Genomic DNA, 20,903 nt, shown 5'->3' on the forward strand with positions numbered 1-20,903 from the left:
TAATCTAAATTGAATGGTGCAGTAAACATGTTTAGATATTCTTGCTTACAAAGCAAGATAGTGTCACTACTCTGCATTTTAGGTACTGTGAGCAAGCACTCTGCATAATTAATAAAAATATATACACATATAATACACATGATACTCTGCAGAACTCTTCCTTGTGTGATTTAAACTGGATATTGTGATTTTTTGCAAGTTTATGCCTCAAGCATATCTTGTGCTGGCATTTTTTTGAGACCAGAAAGAACATTTATGGTCATGACAGCACATCCATATACATGCACAAGTGCGCACGCACACACACACACACACACACACACACACCATGACGTGTCAGACCCATTTCATGAAAAAGTACATCCAACAAGTTCACCCCTAGCAGCTTTTTATTTATTCTTTCTGTTGGAATGAATCAGAATTTGCCGGAACAGAGGCCCCTTAATCTTAATTCCCTCCACTCGAGATTATGGATGCGACTGTTCTCTCATTATACGACTGAAAAGATAAAGTGGGCAATTAGAATTCTGAGCAGCCCACAAGATGTTGGGATATTCACTGACATTCATTTTAATGGCCCTGCTGACAGAGTTCTGCCAGTAGAATGCACTGTGTTATTGGCATCTTAACGTCTGCTACCTTAAAGTTTCTCCTGTTATCTATTCTTTCCAATTAAACCATTATTTATCCGGGAAGGTCAACCGAGGACTCAGAGTTGGTAGGGAATGGAGATGTATCTGATGGGGGGGGGGGTGGGGGGGCATCAGGTGGCATCAGGTGCTGAGAGACTGTTTGGGAATCGGGCCAGGATGCTGGCGGTTAAATCCCTAACACACTCTTTGCGAAAAGTGATATGGGAGTTGGGACTTAATTTTCGCCATTATGTCAGGAGTCACGGCACTCGCAATGAGCGAAGAAGGGCTAAAACACCAACAGCACATAATCTGATTTTAATAAAACTGCATTTTATGTTCCATAGTACTAAACAATATAATATGGGGTCTGTTTGGACTTTAACCTTTTCCATTGGAATCCAGTTAAGCTATTCCTAGCCTCTAACTAATTAACAAACTGTCACTGGTTAGTGTAGAATAATATATTGCTAGCTAGCTACTTAGCTAACTAACAACCAGTAAAGCCAGAAAGCTAGCTACGGAAGTAGGTCGTGATTTTGCGTTGGAAGTCATTATGTGTCGTGTGTCACATCTGTCACTCGTTTTACATCAACAGCTTCATACTCAGTATTATTACAAAAGCTATTACCATGGAGTGAGAGAGCACGAGAGGGAAAGGAACATTGTTAAAAGGTTACTTTGATATTAGGGAATTTCCCTGGGTGATGAGCCGGCAGCCAGTCAACGAAGCATAACACTGCCCTCATCTTTTTGTAACGTATTTTCATATTCTAAAAGTGAAAGCAAGCCCATCACTGTTACTGAGATACTTAAAAAGAAGAAAAATGGGAAAACCCCATAAATAGATTATCTGCAGGGTTCATTCAAAGCCCACGTAAGATTATCACGATTCTCCAGGAAGTGCTGAATTACCTCAGTCGAAATCTTGATGAATGCTCAGTGTTTCTGTTTTGTTCCAGCGTTTGAAAGCTGAGAACAGCTCTGGTCTTTCATGTAGCTTTTTAAGGTGTTTTGTGTGTCTGTGTGTGTGTGTGCGTGTGTGTGTGCGTGCGTGCGTGCGTGCGTGTGTGTGTGCGCGCGTGTGTGTGTGTGTGTGTGTGTGTGTGTGCGGCCCTTGAGACAGCTCCAGTCTGTCTCCCACACCACAATAAAGGCAGAGGTCATGTGAAGGTCAGTCACATTCCTGTTATCGCTGTCTCTGACACACAGTGTCTCAGGTTCTGGCAGGACCACTGTCCTGCTCATGACTTTCAAGATATGGATTCAAAATACCTGAGCTCATATCTACAAACAGCGTGGAAAAGAGTAGGCCAAGATAAAAAATTTTTTATCTAGCTACACGACAAAAAGTCATTTTGAGTTCTTTAAAGTTGTACATTTCTTACAGTTCATCTATCCCAAGGGGCTCGGAATGATGGTTGTCGTTAGCAGAGCAGGCGTGTGAATGTGCCGTCCTGTGGCACGGGGAGAGGGAATCGACACGCGTTGCACTCGCCGGCTCTCAGAAAGCAATATGGAAGATGTTGCTCTTCCTGGCAATAACAATATTATGAAGTATTCAAACACACTGGAGACAGCTGTCCAAACAGCAAAGATTGTGTTAACCTTATCACCCTGGACTGCTCCACTCTGGTGGTTGAAATTTGAAAACCAAAACTCATATTTCGTTGGTGATACCCATCCTTTAATGTCATTCCCTTGACTGAAGCAAGATGACACAAATGCTAAAATAAAAATATCTATCTAGTCTATAAATTTTTCACATCATCAAAAATCACCTTCAGTGTCCTGCTCCTGAGGAAGAAAATAATTAAAGCCCATCTGTCTTTCTTTAAACTGAATCCTTAAACAAAATAATAATAAAAGTGCTTATTTTTCTTCAGAAGAGAATAAACACGTATCCTCCTGCTTTCAGGCAGTGTAGTTGTGGATGAGCTTATAGATCATCGTGTAGTGCCGTGTTAAAAAGTTGTATTGTACTGTTACTCTTACGGACAATTGTTTATCTCTGTGTACCTGTCAGTATGTTGTACGTGTGTTGCATGTTGTTCAGATGAATAATTATGTTGGGTACGTACTTATCGGATCACTTGTTGTATGCATAGATTTTAGCAACCCGTTTTATCTTGATTCCACTCGTTGTTCCAGTTGTTTTTGCCTCTCTTGCAATGTGCAATTAATGCTTTTTGCCACAATGACCTTGTGCTTTAATATGCTCTCGATAAGAGTGGCTAATAAATAAATAAATAAGTAAATGGCCATATAAAATCTCTTCTGCGTGAGATAAGTTAATTAGTGTGGCAGTCTGGCATGTTATCTTCTACATCGATGATTAAAGTGCACGGCAGCATGCTTGTTCTTGAGGAAATTTTTCCCTCCTTTATTTCCTAATTTGGAGTACCCAGTGGTATAGGAAATGTAAGCATCTCAGCCTCATATGGGGGGGGAGGGGGGGTTCTGTGTGTGTACTCAGGCACAGTGTATGGAGGTGCTGTGTGTGTACTGGGGAACAGTGTGAGGAGGTGCTGTGTGTGTACTGGGGAACAGTGTGTGGAGGTGCTGTGTGTGTACTGGGGAACAGTGTGTGGAGGTGCTGTGTGTGTACTGGGGAACAGTGTGAGGAGGTGCTGTGTGTGTACTGGGGAACAGTGTGAGGAAGTCAGTAGATCACTGTACCCCATTTCTCCCTGCAGATGAATTTGTGTGTAACAGCCAGCAGAATGAGAAATGGTGACAGGAACCTGGAGAAGCAGGGTAAAGCATATATCTTCTCCTCCACAACCTTCTCCTGGGTTTGTGGGTGTTTGTGTTTCAGAGGAAAGTGTGCTCTGGCGTGGGCTGCTGTTTGTGGAGTCAGGACCCATACGACGAGGAGAGGGGGGGTCCCCAGCCTCTGCCCTCTGCATGCGCAACCTCCCCTCATACACACACACGCGCGCACACACCCATGCATACACACACACACACACACACACACACACACGCATACACACACACACACACACACACGTGCGCACACACCCATGCATACACCACACGCGCGCGCGCGTGCACACACCCATGCATACACACACACACACACGCGCATACACACACACACACACGCGCGCGCGCACACACCCATGCATACACATGCACACACACACACGCACACACCCGCACACACCCATGCATACACACGCACACACACACGCACACACCCGCACACACCCATGCATACACACGCACACACACACACACACACGCACACACACCATACGGAGAAAAGAGAAGAACTGCCCGAGCGAAGCGTTTACATTACCTCCATATTTCATGCTTGTGGGACTCATCCGGGGACTGTATCCATCATATCTGGCAGAGCGTGTTGTATGTGTCAATAAGAAAGGCACAGAGGTAAAGAGTCAGAGAAAACTCGTTACTCTCGCCCTGAGGGTATTGCGTTTGCCATGGTCTGTTTCTCGCTGTCTGTCTGTCTGACTTCGTCTGCTCACATCACAGAAATGCGGTAACAACATTTTACCTCTAGGGGTGTAGCCTGAATTAAAGGGACAATGGTCTGTGCCTCTGCGACATCTCGCATTGATATCCATTGCTTTACACCTGCTTGCTCTCCACCTGCCGCAGGGTGGGTAAATAAGACTCTTTCATCAGAGAAATCATTCACAGGAAACAGCAGCACAAACTAATCACATCAGCAAACAAGCACGGCGAATGAAAAATAAATACACAATATAGATAATGGCTGTGTTGCCGAGGTAAAATGCAGAGTTTTGAATTCCATGTTCAGGACTGATCGTATACTGAGGGGCTTCTGCTGTCCACTGTCCGCTTTGCTTAGCTGGCCCGCAGAAGGGTCCCCCTACTGTGCTGGATGAGCATTCTGATTGGCTCATTCACCTGTCTCGCCTCTTTTAAATCTTGTTCCGCCCCGCCGTGTCTCACAGAAATAACCTTTTATCGGCTCTGCCATCATCGGCTGACCCGTATTTTGGGAAAACCAAAAGCGGAGCCACAAATGGCTGGACGTTGGGCGTGTCGGCAAAAGCAATAATTCCAACGCGCTGCGATGCGTGTGAATTGTCATAACCTACGTAGGACTGAAGCCTGCGTCGCTTGGAAATTACACCTTTGCTTTTGCACATGGTCGTGCCCACGTGGACTACGCGGGCAGTCAGCATGTTTACACTGTATTAATTTACACTGACAGTGTATGACGCGGCTGCTTCGTGTAACTCCGTCTTTATATATTTATACAATGTTTATATATTCTCACGGCTGTAGTAAAGGAGGTTGGGGCATGTGATATGCTTTAAACAAATCTTTATCGGCAAAAATGGCAGCCATTCCATCGTAGTAGCAAGATTAATAACATAAGTGGTGAGAAAGTCCAGTAAAACATGGAATGGAATGACCATGCCCAGCACAAAGGTAAACATGAAATAGAGTATCGTTCACAACATTACATTTATGCTAGCAACCTTGTTTAAGTGTAAAATATGTGGTGCTCCCCCTGGGAATTCTCGCCTTCTGGTTATCTGGTCCTGAAACACCGTGCCCCACAGCCTCCTGGGAGGACCCGTGTGCTCCTTTCAGATGGGGATGGGCATGTAGGGCAATGTGCTGACCATTCCCAAAGCAGCCATTTTCCCTTCCCTCTCTCTTTTTCTAAGATGATGAGGGCGGTGGTGTTATGCTTCATCGACTGGCTGCCATCTCATCTCCCAGTCAATTTTCCTAATATCGTACAAAGTAGTGCTTTAACGATGTGCTTCTCTTTCTCTCTCTCTCTTTCGCCCTCTCTCTCTCTCTCTCTCCTCCCCCCTTCCCCTTTACTGACACAATTATGCTGTATCCCCTGTCCAGTGGAGATATAATTAGTAACTAATTAGCCACCGCTGCCGTGGAGGGTGTTTGGATTGTACCTCAGTTTCTAGGTTTTCGAGGAAAAGCGTTTTTTCCCTCTTTGGAATGTATTTTGTATTCTCTTCATGTTATGGGCATTCTAGAGGGCAGGACAAGTCACGGTTTGATCCTCTTTCCCGTTTTAGGATGCGATCTGATTCTTGGCTCCCGCCGGACGGGGTCCCCCTCTGGGGCGGGAACATGGGGCCCGCCGAGCGAGCGACGCTAAGCCCTTAAAAACACCCATTTTCGGAACGAGCCAGCGCAACGTGAAAGTGACATTCACGGCCTCCTCGTCTGGGTCACGGATTATTGTAATCCCGCGATTATGAAAATTACAGGCAGGCCGTCCCTCCCCCCCCCGCCCTCCCTCAGCGCTCCGCTAAAGCTCGCCGCTGGCTCCGGTCCGTCTCCGGCGGGAGAGAGAGCCGCGGGCCCGTCCTCCCACCAGCGGCTCTCCAGGACGGCGCGGCTCTGTTAGGCACGACCAACACCCCCCGCCGGCGTCCTTCAAGCAGCTCCGAAGATCCCCCCGCTTCGACGGCGCCGTTTCCCCCCGCGCCGCTGACGCCACGCCGCTCTTATCGTCTCTCCTGCTGAAGCGGAGGACAGCGATGGCAGTCTTAATTCCATGTTGTCTGAGTTTCAATCTGGGAGCGGCAGTGAGAAAGGTGTTATTTTACGCAGCAGGTAATCTGGCAGGTTTAGAACACAGGGAGTACAAGCGCCTCTCGCTGTGCTTTTTTTTTCGCCTCCATTGTTGTCTAATCAAATCAAGCCGTCACACTCAGGCCCGGTCTCTTCCACGCCAACCGTTTCCCTGACAATCCCCTGATTTCCTGGCTGCTTTGCATCGCGTTCTAGATGTTATTTTTATGTTTTGCTTTCTGATTTATGGTCTTAAAATATGCACAATTAAAACAGAAGCATGATATGTTTTGAGTGTTCACAGTATGGGGGGGGGGGGAGGTCACACCTGACTATGAAAATTTATGATTGATATTACAGCAGCAATCGCAATTCCACAGTTTACTATTTTCTCTGGAAGATTAACTCCTTTACCTTTTAGCTTGGCGTTGACGTCTTATACAGATTCAGGAAATTAAACGCTGGCAACCACACACTTTATGAAAATGCGGATAATGCATTATTAAAATATTTATCCAATATATTAAACATACAGTTCAACTGGAACTTGGGCTTTTGTAAAGGCTCATTTTTATTAATTTCTTTTGGGCAATGCAGCTCTCTTTTTCTACTGCCTGTGTTTATCTTTCCTCTCTGAGAGTGCTGCAGGGATCAACTGTCCAATTACTCTATTAATTATAAAAGTGAGATATATATCAATGTGAGTACGATGTTGCGATTAAATGTCTGCAGTCACAGTAAATTAGATGGATTTTCCCCTTGGTCTTGGTCTGGATTCAGGGGGAACGTTCAGCATTCAGAAGAAGGCCACGTTTGAAACAGGGATCACCCTTTTCCTTCCTCTCTGTCAAATAAAGCAGCAGGGATCAGTTATCAAAATTAAAGACGGCTAAAAATTAAATAAAATGTCAGCGAAGCTTTGCCTCATCAGGAATGCCTGATTTATTTGTGACCCCACGCAGCTTGGTCACTTGCAAATGCTGTGCACGTGCGCGCGTGTGTGTGTACACGTGTGTGCGTGTGTGCATGTGTGCGTATGTGAGTGTTTATGTGTGTGTTTTGTGTGTGTACACGTGAATGTGCAGGGTTTTGTGTGTGTGTGTGGTGGAATGTGGTGAGTGTGTATGAGTGTCTGTGTGTGTGTGGTGCTAATATGTATTTCCATAGTGTCTTCCTGTTGCCAGCATGGCTTGATTATCACTAATAAAACAGATTACACAGCATGTGGACAGCAGCTGAGGCTCAAATGATGGATCAGCATTAACCCTGTGAGCCCATATACTGCTCTTTGATGAGAACACAGATAACTTACAGTGCCACGTGCTGCTGCTGATACCAGTGTGCTTCAGCCTTCACCTCAGTCTAAACCAGGGGTCTTACACCTTACTTCATAGACACACACGCACGTACGCACACGCATATACACGCACACACACAGTTACCTGACATGTGAGTTTGGGTGAAAGGAATGCCTTATGTTTTATTGTGTGTGTGTTGCATTAGAATCATAATAGCATGTTTGTGTGTGTGTGTGGGAGCGGGGTCTGTGCCTGTGTGTGCATGTTGAGTACTTATGTGTGTGGGGGTTTGTATGTGTTTTGTGTTTGATCTGTACTGATTACATGGAATGACTTGATGGTGCATTTATCAGGAGACTAGGTATTACTCACTTCACAGTGCTGCTAAAGCAGCCATTACAAACCATACGCGAGTCAGGAAAGCAACAAGAGTCCTTTGGGATGATCTGCTTTTCTCTCTCAACTCACAACATAAGCACATAACTATGGGCTTATACAGTTTACAGTATAACAGACAAACACACACACACATGCATAGACACACACGTATACAAACAGACATACACTGCACCACACTAGGAAACCACAAATTGATCAAAAATATTTTTGTTCACCATTACTGACCACCATGTGACCGTTATGGCCGGATATGGCTGTGGATGCATATTCATTTCCCTTTACTCTGTGGACATTACTATTCTGGTTGTAATTTCCTCCAGAAATCCCCCATTGGTGCAAATTCAGGTTCACATCTCCTCCTTTCCACCATTTTGGCTCAAACAGCCTCCCTGTGGAGACTGTCAGCATTTCAGATATAGCATTTCAGAGGTTCTCTTTTTGAAGACAGCAATTGCAATTTTGTGACATTTCAGTGCACGGTCCAAAGAGACCATGTTGCCTTTTGTTGCTCATATCTTTTCTACTGAGTCAGTGTCATTTTCGGGTTCCCTCAAAGTTGCCACAGAGGGGAACCACGAAAAGCGCCTCAGGACTCCAAAAGCCTCAGTCTGCAGTTGATCCTGCTGACAGTGAACGGTTGAATGGAGGCAGCTACTCCGGCCTAACACACCAGCCTGAGCGGTCGTTTCACTGAATCCTGTACTACAGTCTCAGCAGAGGGCTGTTGCACTCGTAAGAAGGTAGAAACTCTAAACCATGTCTAAAAAAATAACCTTGTTCGACTAAATCTCATCCGCAATTCACAGTGGCTTTTTTTTTTACGGCCCGTCTCTCACTGCAACATACTTTGTCAATTTGGGAGAGTGCAGAGACCACATCTCCCATAAACCACATGCTGCTAGCTGCCAGCCAACCACCAATTTGCATGGGACCAAAGCAGCACATCTGGCTGGATTCCTGCTCCCGAACTTGCCCCCTGCACCAGAGAGCAGAGGAGGGAAATACATGTGCTTTGAGGGGAAGGGGGGGGGGAGAGCTGTCTGTCAGTGTGGCTGGCAAGGGACTGCGTGAAAAGCAAGTCAAAACCAGGAGCCGCCAAGACTGAGACAGCAGGCCAAACACAGAGTCACTGAGCGCGCTCTTTCCGTGCTACCCGATCCCCCCCGCATCACCACACAAGTATCACAATGTGGAACGCCAGCGCGTCTTCCCCAGCGACGGCCCCCTGAACTCGGACTGGTGGGGGTGGGATGCCGCTCTCTCACTGACGTAAGCAGAGCCTGTGGTCTGAGCGCCGTAATGAAGCCTTTATCTGGGGACCTCTGCGCACGTCAGCAGCTGAAACAGAGACCTGAAAAGAGCGCTATTTCTGTCTCAGCGGTGCAACAAGATGAGCACCTTTTCAAAACAGAAAGTGTCCTTTATTTAGAACTCCTCAGAGGAAGATGGAGGCGTCCTTTATTTAGAACTCCGCGCTGTAAGATGGAGGGGGGATTGTAGGGCGGGGAACGCATTTCACGGGGCGTTCCGTTCGCCCTCTCTCGCCTCCCTCCGTGAGAGAGCAACAGCCGCGGGCGTGGAAAGCGGAAATGCCGGAGCCCCGCGACGCTCTGCCAAGACGACAAACGCATCCTCGCGCTCGCTTGTATTTTTAGCGCCCGGTGGCTGCCTCCTTTGCTTCCGAACGCTCGTAAGAATCTCACCCGCTTTTCTGCGGCGGATAGCTTTACCGGTACGATACGGCACACGCTGTGCCGCGCGTCCTACGCTGTGCCGCGAAACAGACCGCTAACTGCACGCCAGGAATAAGCGTGATCCGCTGAAAAATAACTGAACTCCGAAGAGCTGAAGGGCGTGACGGCATGCGGCAGACCAGGTGCTTCGTAAGTGGGGTTGCCACCGGTTTCCTTTCTCCTGAATTAAACTGAAGGGCCTGGGGCCTCTAGTGGTCCAGCCCGTAGAACGCTAACCACATGCTCAATGCGAGCCGCGACGTTGGTGGTTCGAATCCGACCACTGACCTTTGTCGCACATCTCTCCCTCTCTCTCCTCCTAATTCTTCCTGTCTCTCTACACCGTTCTATCAACATAAAAGGAAAAACATATTAAAAAAAAAACGAAGGGCCTGTCCATTGCGAAGTCCTGAAAACCCCAGAAAGAGAATCAGCTTGCCGCAGCCGTGATTATCTCTGCTTTCCCTGAGCAGAGATAGATGCCATTAGCGGGAGAACCAAGCAGCCGGCTGAGACGTAGAGACTGATATTGCGGTCGGCCTGTTGTGTTGTGGTGACCCGCGGTGAAGATTTGGCGCTTTGCCCTTTATGCCGAAGGTTCTGGACTGTTCCGCGAACCTCGTCGCGGCCTTGATGCGTGGCGAGGCTGGTAGCAAAATCGTCCCCTTTCCGGACAAAAGCCTTCCCATGGTGTGCATCTCCAACGTACTGGGCACTGCTTTCAGTGCGAGTGATTCAGCCAGAAAGAATCTCCTCCTCTTTCCCTTCCTGCAGTGTTAAAGGTTGCTGTGTGCGTCTGTGTGTGCGTGAGCAAACGTTGCATTTGTGGGGGAGTGGGTGGTTTGGGATGGGGGGGGGAAGCTTTGTTGAATGTTGATTTAATTAGGTAAAAACAGATTTGAGATTAATGGAGTGTTATTCGTGGAAAGGTAATGGTCAATGTCCAACCATGCTAATTAGATCTCCGCGCCTTAGCTTAATGACTTCAGGAAGCAGCTTATGCACAAGCATCAGAATGGAGCTCATCCTGCAGTCTGTGGGCCATGAATCTACCCCATTTCCTCTTCTTCTGGCTATTTTTGGTAAAGTCAGTAATGTTTCCATTCTGATATGTTATGCATGTTAATCTTGCACCAAAGTGTTTCTGCGTATTAATCTTGTGTTGTCACACTGTGTGCCTACTGCAGTACATGTCAGTTGTAAAACAATAACAAGAGGGTTCCCAAATACTGTTGTCTTAAGGGCCTCCAAAATGGCCACCCTGTAGTTGACCTTTCACCCCACTAAATAAAATATGTCGTTTTTCAGTGCTCACTGCAGGCTGCAATGCAGTGCAAATTTTAGTTTATTGTATTTGCTGCAATAATTATTTTAACAAATCCAATTATCACAATATTACTATGGTTGTGTAAATAGGGCAATAATTATTTTATCTTAAAGTCTAAAATACGTCATTTATAAAATAAGCACAACAACATATTTAAGTATATAATCAGCTCTACTCCTTTTAACGCAATTGGAAATACATGTGAACCCTATTTAGCACATACCAGCTCTGTTTATGTTTGATTTGACACTGAGACTTTTACTGCGTGGAAATATAAATAAAATATTATTTAAAGGGAATTTTAGTTCTTTTTTTCCTGACGGTGCCTAGGGGACTCCTTCACAGACCCTTGGGGGCCCCGGGCCCCTAGTCAGGGAGCCGCTGCCATAATTGTATTTATGGCTCCTTGTTCCAGCAGCACTTTTCAGGCTCACAAGTGTGAAGCTGGAGGGGCTGGGATGTTCAGTCACTCACTGAATAACACAGGAGAGGCTCCATCTGTTCAGCGTGGCACGGAGCAGGTTTTTACTTTTACACAAATTTGAACCTCAAATGGAATGGAAAATAGAATATATTGACTGGAACAGAAAGTGCACCTTACGTACCTGTTGTGTTTTTAAATATGGCATATTTTTACTAAGTACAGGCAATAAGGACGTTTGCGTGATCATTTCTGTCTGAGCTGTGTGTGTGTGTGTGTGTGTGTGTGTGTGTTCCCCTGACAATTAGCAAACACCATGTTTTTACACTGTCTTAGAGGAGGGTGGGGGTGCTAAAATATGGCTGCAGAGTGTTGCCTGGCATGTGCGTTTGTAAAACCCGCGGGTGCTGTGAAACTGAGCTGTCCTCTGACCTTTGACCCCCACCACTTAGCGGTAGGACACTCTCCTTGTCTCCTGTGACCTCACTGGGAATGTACATGCTGGAGAGCCCCAGATTGCGGTCAAGGCTTCCGCACAAACCGTCTACCCTCAAGCACATCTGCGCTCTCAGGCCCCACCCATGTCTGTGACTGACCGTCACGTGACCACACAAACCTAAGGTCCATCGCAGCCTCCCACTCACTGACCACAACCACAGATGCTTTTTTTTTTTTCCTTCGCTAAAGTACCTCATAAAATAGAATTCTTCTGACGCCCTCAACTTCCTCTGAGTAGCCTTTGGGAGGAGTGGAGTTCCAGCTGTCCTTGAGCATGTAGATGTGTGTATCCTTTATTTATGAGGGAGGAATGGATGTTTTTTTTTTTTACAAATCCGGTTTTAGACGCGGTCATGCCATGGCGAGCGTGTAGGCGTGGCCTTGCAGTCCTCCTGCAGTCTGCCAGGTGATTTCCCTCCTCGCGGCTTGCTGGGCCGCCAGTCTTGTAGGTACAGCTCTGCTTAAATATTTAATAAAAACCATTTAAAGTGACATGTTGCCTCTATTTCTACCACATGAGGAAAAGCCTTGGAAACAGTCTGAACAACACAAAGCAGGAGCAGATGGAGAAGCAGGGATGTGCTGCTTCTTTATGTCTGTCCCCGTGCTGACTGCCTATGACTTATTCATATCACAAACAAACTTACTCTTGTTAAAGATCATTCATACATATGCTGACAGCAAAGCTGCTTGTGTTCTGCCTTTGATTACGGGCAATTGAACATTTTTTGCACAGTCATTTCCACACTCTTGCTCTGCATAATGCGTGAAAAGTCGACGTGTGTGTGGAGTAATTTAAGCACGAGGAGAAATCTCTGAATATTTTTAGGGTCGGAATGTTATTTTGTTCTTTTTAATAATAGAATTATTGTGGCCACCAGGGCCCTTTCAACCAGGCAAGTGTCTTTTTTGGAAGCTCAAGACTGCAGAGAACATGGTCTGACTTGAATTCATAAAAACTAATAACATTAATAATGCTGTTTTTTCATGTTTTTGTTCCAGGCAAAAGGCAAAGCTGCAGAGGGTACAAATAATTGCCATAGACCATGCATATCGCCTGGTTTGATTTTTCACAGCTGAGGTAAGCAATGAGTTTGTTTTTGTCTGTGGTAATGTTCTGTGTTCAAGAACCCACACGCACACACCAAACACAAACAGAAACACACGCATACACACAAACACATTGTGCCGTCTTCTTATTTATTTATTTATTTATTTACCTGAAGTTGCCCTTGGGAAAATTTTTTATTAAATTCTTTTTTATTAAATTATACTCTCAACTCAGGCTTTATTTACCTTTAATGTAATCAATAGCACTTTCCAGAGATCAATGGAATGTGGAAACATTAAACAGTGAGTTTAATGTTTCCACACTTACATCATGCAAACTATGAGCAATCAGGTTTACTAAAGGGTAAAATATCAAGTTAATGTAATTTATTTGTTCTCCAATGCTTAATGGCCAGCCAGTAATTCTGTTGGTCATCAGTCGGGTGTCTTGTGTTGGTCATTGGCTGCATCTGAATAAACGCAACCACGGTGGAACCGCTTGTGTTTCACTGCCCTTCTAAAGGCAGCGAGTCTCTCCCTAGTCTATCTGTCCCTATGTCTAAGTTCCTGAAAGGCAGTGGTTGTCCTGTGCAGTTTGGAATCTTTTCCAGCCTTCTTTGTGATGGTTTGGCACTCTTAATGATGGTTGTGCCACAGTCTCCCTGTTCCAGTCGTGAGGCTGGCGCAAGCAATTAGTGGGGAGATTAAGTTTTTGTGCTTTTCTTTTGGCTCCAGCTTGCGCAGTAGCAAAAGGGAAAACTAACGGCAGAATTGTTAAGCTCTGAGTTTAGACGTTTCTCTTACCTGGGCCTAGCAACTATCAACATATCACCTGTTCTGTCTTTTATTAGCACCTTGCTAAGTAAATGAAGACTAAACTGGAGACCAAGTAGATTGCTAGTAGTATTCTGATCATAACCAGTATTCTGACATGCTGTCGATGGTGTATGTTCCTTTCAGCATGCAAAATTGTTATTTTGTGGACTGATCTAGCTGTTAAGATTGAGCCTACTGACAAAATTAGCTTATGAATTCTTAAATTTAAAAAAATGCCTCACAGCATTCTCCCATATTTGACTATATTCCTGTTTTTATGAATTTCCCGCACTTTGCCTGGAACAGCTTAAAAACCTTTTTGATTGAGTGTATGAGGTAGCAGTCTAGACAGAGAGAAGACTCATAACAGAGTGGAATGTGGTCTCTGAATCTCCTCTGAATCTCCGGAGCCCAGAATCTCAACAGAATCCAACGAAAGTGGAATTATTACTTGAAGAATGTGCTCAGAGAACCTCAGAAATGGACAGCTCAGTAGAACTCAACAGGCACTCAGTGGAATCGAATGAGCATGCTCATGTAACTCTGGAATGAAATGTGCTCAGAGGAACCTCAGAAATGGAACATGCTCAGTAGAACCTCAGGAGCAGAGTGCACTCAGTGGAACCTCGGGAATGGAGCATGCTCAGTGGAATGCACTCCTGAGGAGTTAAATATTAGCATTTTAGCATGCTCAGTGTAATCTGAGGGAGGGAAGAGGTGCTTAACTGGAAGATCCTTATTAATCACTTTTCTCTCTAATGTCAGAGCCCAATAGAGGACTATAACATTCTTACAGACAGCACCCCTCCAGAAGTCTGCTGGAGACGTGCAGTCTGCAGTCTGCGGCTGTCACAGATACAAACACGGCAAAATAATGACCCTTGTCCATATTACATATACGGCCTTAAAGTGTCCCTGGGCTCTCGGATTAAGTGAGAAATGAATAATGCATCTGCATAAATGTATCCATAAATGATCCCTCCATATGTTCAGATACCTGGAAAACAAATAAACAAGCACAAACTCACTGTCATTGCAAGAATTATGGAAAAGTTCTCTACATGCAGGTGTGCGTAGAGAGATCAAGGTGACTGTGTGTGTGTGTGTACAGACAGGCAAGTGTGTGCTTGTGTGCGTGTGTGTGTAAAGATCCCTCCAGGGATTCTAAATATAGGGTTAATTTCATCTGAGATGCTATGAAGATTTGTGAGAACAGCATAGCTGGAGGCCCCTAGGGGCCCACTGTAGCCTCCCTACAACTCCTGGATGCTACAGAAATACTGAGACCCCCCAGCTGAGTCAGAAGTAATTCAAACAATTCATTTACCTTGGTCTAGTTGGTGAGGTGAATGTTGATTTGGGTGGGTGGGTGGGTGGGTGGAGGTGAGGGTTAACTAGTCCCTCTCGCATTTAAATCCCGAGTGATGAGTCAGCTGCAGTCTTACATTAGGTATGACCACCCCCCACCTCCCACCACTGACCCCCAGGAGTGGACACTGTCTGTGTTGCACATGATTACTCTCTAAAACAAATTATTGTTATTATTATTATTATTAGAGCAGTAGTAGTACAGCAGTAGTATTATTGCTAGCAGCCAATGGCTTAAGTAGTAGTTAGATAGTAGGGAGTAATATGTGGTTTTAAGGGTTGCAGCTGTTGAAATTGTATGCTGATATAAGCTGATATGTAAGCTCACTATAGGTAGCATTGGTCAGATGGTCAGTGGAGGATACATATCGCCATAGACCTCCACCCTATAAGCAGCATTCCTTGTAAGCAGCGTTCCTGTCTCTTACTCGCTCCCTGTCTCGCCTTTATCTGCAAGGCAGATGGACCTGAGATGAGTGCTGACTGTGAGAAGGCTCAGTCCAGTAATGATGGCCTGCATCGCGGTACGAGACACGTCTGCGTCGTTCCATCGCAGAAGCGTAGCCGCCATCGCGGCTCATCTGGAGTGCCTGCTTTGGGGATGAATCGCGACCCGTCTCGGTGTGGCCGCGTCCCCGTCAGGTTTCGCTGGCCTTCGGGGTGATATGGAGCAGTGTAGCGCAGCTGTCGCCGGTCACAGCAGAGCGCACATTTCTGGGGGCGGCGGGCCAGACCTGAGCCATGCCTGACCGGGGTGACACGCTTTACACCTCACGCTGCGCACCCCGCCCCCCGCACCCCGCTGGCAACCACGGAGCCGCCGCCGCTGCCACGTTTCCCTGGAGACCGGTTTGACTGACACATTCGGTGCGTCACCACAGGCAACGCGTGCGTCCTGCTCCTGCTACGTTTGTGAGATTCCAAGTCGCCCTCCCTCTTCGTTTAGGCACTTGCACCAATAGGAGCGCACCACTGTCACTGAGCTTGCTCTGTGATTGGATGGCGAGTCTCCTGGGACACCAATTTACATTCCCTTGAACTGTGTGGACTTGTTTATATTTATATCCTGCAGTGTCTTCGCCTCTGACTACAATGCTGTTGTGTGTGTTTGTGTATGTGTGTATGTGTGTATATATATATATATATATATATATACTGCATATATAAGTCTCATGTATTGTGAACAGCAGTAGTCAGAAGAAATTTGACGTAAATTTCCAATGGTAAATTGATGTGGACATGTCTCTTAACAGAAATAACAGAAACAATTTTTTTTGCCAAGGTAATACATTCTTTCTGCCAAAGGTGTTGGTGTTATGAAAAAAATGAATTGTATCATATATAAGGAATTTCAGGAGTTTACAAGCAGTTTGAATAAAATAGAGGTTGCGGGTTTTGTTTTTCAATTTATTGTGCGTTCCTGCTACCGGTGTGTTGTTTTAGTTACTGCCTTTTCTCCTGCATAAAAAAAAATCATTGCAAATCATGAATATGGGTGACAAGAGCTATAGAATTTTGCGGGATCGTTGTATTTTTTTCCAGCGATACATTCACAGGGCAAGCTCATATGTCTGTTCTGCCAGGGAACATGAAATGTGTGCCAGTTCCTATAAAAGAGGATGCAGTCGTAAGGGGAGAAAGGAAAGGACTATGTTTGCATTTCTCAAAGTTGTTATTTTTGAAGTCGGTCACATGATAATGTGACCATCCACAGACCCAGAAACGGTGCAATGTTTCCCTGTGAGCCCGGTGATTGATACATTGGGGATTTTTCACCGCCATCATGTATTCAGAACACACAAGGTAAAGCAGCCTTCCTGCTGTTTTTCCCTGGACTTCCTGTGCGGTCTTCTCAATGTTTGATGAACCTGCCGTGGCATATGCAAAAAGCGTTGTGGGAAATTGCACGTTGTGCAAGAAAGTTTTTAGGAGGGTGCCATATGTTACCATTTCTAGAGTGAACCTCCAAATAGATAGAGAAAGAGAGAGAAAGGGAGGGAGAGAAAGAACGGGAAGCGAGAATAGAAAACACTGAAACCTATTGTTTGAAAGGTACAAATGATGAAGAGCTGTTTCACACAATTTTCCCAGAATGCTTTCCTCCTTCTCCAGAAGGGGGGGGGGGTATTGTGGAGGAGTGTTGTAACTTGTGTAGTATTCTGAGAGTGGTGTTTGGCTGACAATGATGTGCGGATAGCTTATCAGTACTGAAGGCTTTAGCAGTGAAATGGGGGTCCCAGGCTGTAGAGCATGGGACTCTTGTACTGGTCTGATGGCGTATCTTTGGCTTTTCTGGAGGAGTTCAAACTCAACACCCCCCTCCCCCTGACTATCCCCTCTACTATATCCCTGGCCTGGACCACATCCCCAAAACAGTACTAAACCCCACCGATAAACTCTTATTTTATTTTACCTACCCAGCTTTACCACCTGTCGCACACCACACATTTTTAAAGCTTTGCAGTCAGCCTCAACATGCTGAAACAATATTACTGGCAACAACTAAAAAGTACTAAAAGGCATTGCTGCTCTGTTTTTTTCCCTGGACATAATCTATAATGTTATAAAGGTCGAGAGTATTTCTCACAGGTTTCTTCCCCTTTTAAAATATTGTCAGAATATTGAATACCTTGCAGCACTGAGATTCTATTTAGGGGAAGCGGAGAAAGGGCTAATGCTGGTAAATTGGGGAGACATGGGGAAGGGGGGGGTGTTACGGGTTATAAGGCTAAATTGGTTCGATCAGGACAGTGATTGGCTGAATCATGTGGGCAGGATGCCCCCCGCCCCCCCCCCCCCAACCCCACCCCCTTCCTCCAGGAACAGTGCTGAGTAGCCTGTAAATTCTATTAACCCAGTAACTCAATCCCCCCAATCCCCCAAAGACCCCCCTGCACATCTCACAGAGCCTGCAGTGCAGCCTAATGTCTCCACCTCCTCTGCCTCCTTCACCACCTGCACGGAAATTAATGAACGCCTCTGTTTCTAATGACTTAGGCCAGCTTCCCAGGGCATCCAATTAAACCCAATTAAGGCCAAAAAAAGTATATACGTTAGCGGCTCTGCACATTGCTTTCCATTTGCCTCGTCTCCATGGCAGCGGTGGAAATGTTCAATGATTCAGGCGTTTTTTCGGGGGGGGTGAGGAGGGGGTGGGGGGAGGGTTGGGGAGTGGGTCGGTGAGTCTGTGCACGCTTGCATGTGTGTGTGGAGAGACAGAGACAGAAAGAGAAACAGAGAGGGAGAGGGAGAGAGGGGGGGGGTATAGTATTTGGTGCGTCTGCCTCCCCTCTCTAATCTCTAGTTCTTATGGAGCTCTTCAGCAATGGACACCCATTTACTGTCGGGGCAGAAATGACACTGTGGCGACAATAGGGTTTCAGAACGCCTCTACTTTCACACTTCCCCTGAAGAAAGGACCCCAAAAAAGACAAATCTTCCCTAAGAGAGGATCATCTCCAGTCTGGCAGTCTCACCACTGATCTCTCTAACAGCCTCCATTACCCGAGAGGCAGTTTGTCTCAGCACTTTGTTTGTTTTTTTACATTTCGTTCTCCTCCGCTGTTATGTTTTCCTTTAGTTAGCAGAACAACGGCAGGGGTGGTTTTTTTTTTGGCACGGGGCTGCGGTTCGCTCATGTACCTCATAATTGGAGCGGAGCGTCTCCGGACGCCGGTCACCCGACTCCCCGCTTCCTTAATAAAGGACCAATCAAACGGATCAATTTTTCCCTGTCCAAGACCCTGCCAAACAAGCCGCAAATATATTAAGAGATTAGACAGGCCTGCAGTGCCAGTCCGATCCGAGGAGAAAAACAAAAGGAAAGGCGGCCGTATTTTACCTGTCCGTATCACTCTACTCAGCACTCTGCGGTTAATTGAATAGAATAAAGGAGGGACAAAAAAACCTTTTAATCTATTTTACATCTGCACTTTTTTGTTTCGTTTTTTTTTTTTTAACCTACTGAGTGTGAAATGTTGTGCACTACAGGGGAAAAAAAATACTCTCCATGGGTGGCTAAACTTCACTAACAGACTTCAATTAGGCTACATGTGAAACCTTTGTCAGATGCATCTCTACACAATGACGTCCACTTAAGCCTGTAGGTACAGTATTAGTCGTATTGCCATAATTATGTTCCTCCATGCACAAGATCAGGATTATATATATATATTTATTTTTTAGAATAGTGGGCAGTCTGCAGTACTTTTGTATTTTTTCTTGCTTTATTCAGACAGAGAGAAAGCTGAGGGGGTCACAAATGGAGAGGGTGTCATGGTGCATTAAGTGCCATGGTGGGGGATCGTACCGCCCACCACAAGGGGGGGTTTGTAGGGGGGTTATGACTCAAAAGTCTCCCCCCCCCCCGCCGTACGGTCAACCTCACGTCTCACAGGGATAAATATTTTTATCATAGTCATTGTATTTATTAATTTGTTTAGTAGATTTTACGCACGTTTTAGCCGTAAACAACACAGGCAGTGAAGTTGCTGATGTAAACTGCTGCAAAAAGCAACTTGGCGTCAAAATGAAACAATTCAAAAGTTATTTTTGGCACACATACAATGGTGGACACTTAAGAATAACATGCCTACCGCACCTCATATGAAGGGGCACATAGAGCCGTAAAATAATATTTAAAGGCGGTATAATAATATTCACACGGTGCCATGATCTGTAAAAGCAATATTAACATGCCTGACCTTCGCGCTGTGCTCATAATGAGCTGGCCTGGAGAGCCTGTGTTTAAGTTGTATGAGATTTCACTCGGGAGTGTTAATAATTCTCTCTCTCTCCCCGGCTACCGTGTGGCGGATGATGTAATGGTGTATAATGTGAGGTCATGTGACTGCCTCTCAGCGCCGGTGTGGTGTGAGTAATGGCCGTAGTCCTGTGTGTTTATGGGCTTCTGCTTTCCTGGGACGGCTGTTATGATGGAACATGAACTCCGGGGCACCATGAAAGCCCTGTTTGGCTCTAACAGTGGGTGCACTGTGCGTCCGCTCCGGGGTGAGCGCGAGGCGCTCGGGACGCCCCTGGAGCCCAGCGCGTGACCTCTGACCCCGGCCCCATGCATGCACAGTGTACAGCTTTACTGTGTCACGCCACTGGGCGCTCGGGAAACATCTGGACTGCTGTCCAGTTAAAGCCCCGTTTGTTGCATGCACTGAATCACCAGCACATCACTTTCCTCTGACAACTCCTGAGAGCACTGACGCATTTTTAAGTATTTCAGACAAGAGATTCTGAGCTGCTATTATTTAAATGCGTGGTATTTTAACTGTCAGTTTATCATGGCAGCTTTGTGCCTTTACTGATTCAGTGTCATCACCACAAAAAAAAAAAATTAAGAATGCAATAGCTGGATAGCATCAGTGCCATATACGGGTTGCTCTGCTGTCCGTCAGTAGTTAGACAACTTCACTGGAGCATAGTCCAACCTGCAGGAGATCTGCCTACTTTTCTCTCATTAAATGAGCACGCAGGTGTCTGTATGCTTTTGGCCAGGGATGGGGGGGCCGGGGGGGTGGTTGAGTGGGAGGATTGGGGGGTAAATTCTCTCGCTCGGCTCCGAGCCTTCCATCACACACCTTCACGGGTCACACACTCAAGAAACCCCCTCCGGGTCATTTCTGTTCCCACGGAAACCCACCATCGACCCCACAGCCTTCCAATCGAATTGCACAACTTCAGCAACAACCCCCCCCCCCCCCACCCATTTTTGCTATTTTTGGCCACAGTGTACAAAAGATGTGCTTTCAAAACCTGCTGCTCTCTACGCCTGCTGCTGTTTTTTCTTTCTTTCTT

General features: G+C 45.9%; 1 long non-coding RNA gene across 13 annotated transcripts in view; it reads left to right on the forward strand.

Annotated features, from left to right (window-relative positions):
• Positions 1 to 20,903, forward strand: part of LOC135242566 (uncharacterized) — a 235,752-nt gene that overhangs the window by 118,688 nt on the left and 96,161 nt on the right. For 10 of the 13 annotated variants that reach the window (XR_010326392.1, XR_010326390.1, XR_010326384.1 and 7 more), the window contains one exon: positions 12,864 to 12,942. This is a non-coding gene — a long non-coding RNA (uncharacterized LOC135242566). Of the gene's footprint in view, positions 1 to 12,863; positions 12,954 to 15,552; positions 16,859 to 20,903 lie in introns of those variants that run through there. The other 3 variants (XR_010326380.1, XR_010326382.1, XR_010326381.1) reach the window with 3 other exon arrangements.

The sequence above is a fragment of the Anguilla rostrata genome, chromosome 16 (genome assembly GCF_018555375.3).
Source record: "Anguilla rostrata isolate EN2019 chromosome 16, ASM1855537v3, whole genome shotgun sequence".
NCBI lineage: Eukaryota > Metazoa > Chordata > Actinopteri > Anguilliformes > Anguillidae > Anguilla > Anguilla rostrata.